The following is a 6109-nucleotide window of genomic DNA, read 5'->3' as shown; positions in this document are numbered from 1 at the left end:
CATCTGGAAATGCAGAAAATCCACCAGACACACACCTTCCTAGCATAATTTCTTGCTCGACTTATGACAATTAAGGTCAGTGAGTGTGAATAAGATACCGGGTTGACGTCACAAGCTTGTTCGTTCCCAAGCTTTGAACTGCTCCTTTTTGAATTCAAAATGGCGGAAAATTAGGTATTTTGGGGGATTTTGCTCGCTTATAAAAAGAAATCTAAAATGTTTTTGGAGATGTAATGTCGTTGAGGACTTAATTTTTCTGACCTCTGGGCGGGCCTCTAGGTATAATTTTGGATACACTTCAAGTTTCAAGTATTCATTTCCGTTTCAGAGGAAGTATGACTATGAAACCCAGCTGTTGTTTCCCCAAAACACCGGCGACCTTCGAACTGTTATGCGAAAGAAGAGGAAGTTGGAAATGGTCACTCGTCTGCTTGTTTGTTGACTTTATTGAGCGCATACGTAACGTGTCCATTGCTTTTGTCGACCAAAATGACTACATGGTTACGTAACAAGTAAACAATCTTTTTTCCCTGGTCTGTAGATTACCCACTCACGCATTTGCGTATCAACATTGTGTGTTCTGTCTTTCCGTTGCACGAAATTTTTGTCTTCCGAGCACCCAACCTCTAGTTGTATTGCATGAGTCGGAACTTAACACATTTTTTTTGTCAATTATTCTCATCCAAAGAAAAAAATCTTGAGTAACTCGGCTAGGGAGTAAACATTACGCAAAAATCTGTGACCCTGTGATCTAAAACGAAGACCCTGTAATCTAAAACGAAGACCCTGTGATCTAAAACGAAGACCCACTGATCTAAAACGAAGACCCTGTGATCTAAAACGAAGACCCACTGATCTAAAACGAAGACCCACTGATCTATAAGGAAGACCCTGCGATCTAAAACGAAGACCCACTGATCTAAAACGAAGACCCACTGATCTAAAACGAAGACCCTGTAATCTAAAACGAAGACCCACTGATCTAAAACGAAGACCCACTGATCTATAACGAAGACCCACTGATCTAAAACGAAGACCCACTGATCTAAAACGAAGACCCACTGATCTAAAACGAAGACCCACTGATCTAAAACGAAGACCCACTGATCTAAAACGAAGACCCTGTAATCTAAAACGAAGACCCACTGATCTAAAACGAAGACACTGATCTAAAACGAAGACCCTATGATCTAAAACGAAGACCCTATGATCTAAAACGAGGATCCTGTGATCTAAAACGAAGACCCTGTGATCTAAAACGAAGACCCTATGGAACAGTGGAACATCTGAATGTGGGCTCTGAGTGCGTGTGCTCTAAACTCCTAACAAAGAAATTATATAATATGTCTACTCAATGTTCTACTCAAAGTTCAATTACTTGTTGGTTACTGATGTTTCAAGGTGTAGACAGGCCAAACACGACTCCTATTGGTTAAGATAGGAAATTCAAAGACCTCAGAGCTTTGCTCCCTCCCTTTTCTATATGAAATAAGGGGAGGGTTTTAAAGATTTTTCTTAGTGAGGGCTGGTTTTGTATAAGATGCCATTTATTCAAAAGAATATGTTTGAGATCAGGCATTGATGGGCAGTATTCTATAACAAACGGCAAAATTCTCTTGCGCGTTTTTTGTTTATTTTGTAGAGCCGACTTTCTTTCGCTAAAATTGACTTCAGATAGAGTCATGTTCAAAAGGTTATCTGGATAACCTCTGGGGCGTAATCTTTGTTTGAATAATGCGATGTGTTCTTCAAATTTCGCTTTTGAAGAGTCAGTTCTAAGAAACCTTAGGGCTTCGGCTTTGATGAAGCCTTTCCTGAGGCCTGGAGGGTGGCAGGAGTTAAAGTGCGTGTATTGTTAAGTCTCTGTCGGTTTAAAGTGCGTGCGCACATCAAGAATAGAGTGCTTTTTGAATCGGTCGCTCTTGTATACAGATGTATCCAAGAATGTTATTTCATTATGATAATGATATGTCTTGAGGGTTTTTCCGCGGTTAGCCCGCACGGGTTAGTGTAAAGGACCGCGGAAACTGCGGTTTCCGTTGCTGTCAGTTTATCCAACAATTTAATTAACTCGAATATTTAGCTAGGCTGAAGTATATACCGCAAGTATTTACCACAAGCTTTTCCGCCTTGGTTTCTGAGAGTGTTAGGATCACGTTTGTATAATTTTTCAAGGTCTTTGAGCAATCATAGCTAAGCAAGAGCATATATAAACGCCAGTTTTTGAGAGAGCTAGAGAGAGTTGGCTGCCGGCAACGGCAGAGTGCTGAAGTTCCATGCCAGAATAAAGGAGTTAAAACGCTGAAGCTATGTCTACAAAATCTGTCTCGTAACAGCTGTCATAATTGTCACTTTAAGTCATGTTATTGATGTATAGATGACAGAGGGCGTTTACCATTTGTGAATTTTTTTTTAATGAAACAACTACTTGTCGAAGTTGTCCATTTTTCTAGGTTTTACCCAAACGAGCATAATTTTCTCCTCCAATAAAATTTGTCTGCTTTGCTGGAACCTGTTAAAATGATAATTAGGTTCTGGTTGGAATATTACTGTAGTAACAATGGGTGACGTCACCAGAAACATCGCTATATCGTTAGTTGTGAGGAGTTTCGAGCACGCGCACTCAGAGGCCACATTCAGATCACGGTTCCACCGTTCCCACAATTCCATAACACACAATGTCGTCTGACCAGCCATAAGCTACTTGGCATCGTTCTGACATCTTTGAGGAGGGCCTTCGTTTTAGATCACAGGGTCTTCGTTTTAGATCAGTGGGTCTTCGTTTTAGATCATAGGGTCTTCGGTCTTTAATAGGTCTTCGTTTTAGAAACACCCTGTATAGCCTGCTCTTTTATAATTGTAAAGCAGGCTATACAGTGCAAGATTGCAATCTTGTGCAGTTTGAACGAGAAGAAAATGTTTTTGGAGATGTAATGTCGTTGAGGACTTAATTTTTCTGACCTCTGGGCGGGCCTCTAGGTATAATTTTGGATACACTTCAAGTTTCAAGTGTTCATTTCCGTTTCAGAGGAAGTATGACTATGAAACCCAGCTGTTGTTTCCCCAAAACACCGGCGACCTTCGAACTGTTATGCGAAAGAAGAGGAAGTTGGAAATGGTCACTCGTCTGCTTGTTTGTTGACTTTATTGAGCGCATACGTAACGTGTCCATTGCTTTTGTCGACCAAAATGACTACATGGTTACGGAGCAAGTAAACAATCTTTTTTCCCTGGTCTGTAGATTATAGAATACCCACTCACGCATTTGCGTGTCATCATTGTGTGTTCTATTAAAAATTGAAGCGCAGCCAGGATTAGGCATATTAAAATACAATAAAAAACGTTCTCTGGCTAAAAATTTTGAAAAAGAATATAAGCTTTCGGCTGTCGATCTACAGCCTTCCACGGATAAAACGTTGAATGTAAATTAGTGAAATATATACAGAAAAGGCGAGATAAAAATGATAAAAAGAACAGAGTAAAGGTATGAAAAATGGTGGCTATTGTTTAAAAAGAATTTTATACTGATTAGGAATCGGCTTAAAGTTATTGTCAGCATGCTTGGTAGAAGAGGTGTGCCAGGCCTCTAGAGTTTTCCTAACACGAAAAGAGCCTTTGTCGATAACTCGAGAATGATTGAAATCAATCTGTCTTTCCGTTGCACGAAATTTTTGTCTTCCGAGCACCCAACCTCTAGTTGTATTGCATGAGTCGGAACTTAACACATTTTTTTGTCAATTATTCTCATCCAAAGAAAAAAATCTTGAATAACTCGACTAGGGAGTAAACATTACGCAAAAATCTAAGAGACCTTCTCTATCTTTTGGCGTAATTGCCTTTTCTTAAGAAATGATTCTGTGTGATCACAGGGGGCCCACACAATCGGATGTGTAGCCGATTGTTATTTTATAGTAAATGTACTGGATTTACCGTTTGCTTCACCTATAGCGATATATCGTTAACTATGTGTGTAAATCAAAGATAAATAAACGTTGAATTACCTTACCTGTGGTTTATATTCGTCCTTTTACCTCATAAGCGGTTTTTTGAGCGATTTTGAATGAATTTGAGTTTACCGTTGACTGTTCCAGTCAACGGCAAACTCAAATTCATGGAACAGTCAACGGCAAACTCAAATTCATTCAAAATCGCTCAAAAAACCGCTTATGAGGTAAAAGGACGAATATAAACCACAGGTAAGGTAATTCAACGTTTATTTATCTTTGATTTAAATGTAAAAAAAAAAAATGTAAATGCTTTGTTTATAGTGGAAGTGCACTTAGCTATCAAGCTAGTTTACAGGCACCCCACTTTAAACAATGTAAAGGAAACAATTCAAACTTAACAGAAACATTATTAAGAACCCCAACTGGCAGGAGGCAACCAGTTGGCTATTTACAAAGCGTGGTAGAGTTGAATCCGGGACAACCGGAAACAAATCCTAACCAGAGGTTAGAACGGAATTTGAACACGGACCAGCCGCATGCAAACCCAACGCCCTAACCACTCGACCACGCTGCCTCCCACGCTGCCACACATAGTTAACGATATATCGCTATAGGTGAAGCAAACGGTAAATCCAGTACATTTACTATAAAATAACAATCGGCTACACATCCGATTGTGTGGGCCCCCTGTGGTGTGATCAGATCAAGTGAAATTCGCCAGCTCTTTCCAGAAGTTTTACTGAACAAAATAAGCCTTTTGCCGAGTGTATAACTTTAGGAAGACACACAACGATACGTGAGGGCAAAGTCAACGAGGCAGTTGCTCCAGAGACTAACCAGATATGTAAAGAAACTGATTGCTATTAAAATAGCTCAAAGAGGTCGATAAACGACCTGTTGAGTAACAGGATTTATATTCCAAGATCATCACGGTAAGCCAATAAAGTGAAATTCATCACCAACCACAAAGCGTCCTATTGAGACGGGGGCAATTTTATACACGCATGAACTCAGAAAGCTCACGAACTATATATTGAAGTTAGCTAATTAGTGTCGGAATTGGAGAGCTAAAACTATAAGATGAAATTTTTAACTGAAAAAAGGGAAATCCTAAAAATACTCTTTGTATTGGAATTGATGGGAAATATTATTTGTATGGGAATTTAGTTTCCCCCAATTATTCTCCAGTCATGCACTTTTTGTATATATCTTCTGTAAAAAGTATTATATCAGTACTCACAGTACGCCAACGTGTGCAGCGAGGTGTCGAAAGACGTTTTATGACCCATTTACGAATGACAGAGCGTATTAAAGTTGCGGGGTTAAATTACTGCTATCGTAAAAGAGATCATCTACGCAGCACCGTAACAGTTTCAGTGAAAGCTGGAGCGTGAAGAATTACAGTACTTTTTTTACACATCGTTTGCAAACGTCTTCTTCCTTTAAAAAGTTGACATTATCTCTTGTTTCCTTTGTGATATCACGTCTGCTCTCTGGACGCAAGAAGTAGAACAAAGACGCAAAGGAGATGAAGGGCAAAATCTTGATTTATTTTGCTTTTATCGTCGTTCATGCAGTGGGCTACGTTGAAAGGTAAGTGAGAATTGACACATTTTTCACTACATCATTATACTGGCCCGGCATTCGAGGAGCACCAAATGGGTTGATCAGCGGAAGTGTCAGCTCTTGAGACCATGACGGAGCTGGCCGAGTAGAAAATGGTACCTGGAACGTTCTGATATCTGTGAGGAAATTTAATCCCTTTGATCCAAGAAGACTACTACATGCTGACATAATGGATGAAAAAAGTCAGCGAGGACAGAAATGGGGGTTTGAGTTCCTAATTCCGAAAGTTTTTGGATCTTTTAAGTCAAAGAAACCAAAGAGATTCAACTTTCTACACGTTTTCAAAATACACCGACAAGAATTGCGCAATAACAGTTCATAAAAGAAGAGTAGAATGAACTTTAATTGCAATGTAATTTGGTAAATAAATGTATTTTTACTTTTTTGTCCCCTTTCGTTCACCGTGAAGTGAGAAACCTCTTTGCTTTCAGATCACTTTTCATTTTTCCTTGTGGTATTGCTCTTTTACGCATTGATTTAGGATCAGTTTCTCTGCAAGCACTGATCAATGCTCTGCAGCTCTGGAATGCTGATCT

This window comes from Montipora capricornis, chromosome 2 (genome assembly GCF_036669925.1).
Source record: "Montipora capricornis isolate CH-2021 chromosome 2, ASM3666992v2, whole genome shotgun sequence".
NCBI classification, from domain to species: Eukaryota; Metazoa; Cnidaria; class Anthozoa; order Scleractinia; family Acroporidae; genus Montipora; species Montipora capricornis.
This window is presented reverse-complemented; position numbering follows the sequence as displayed.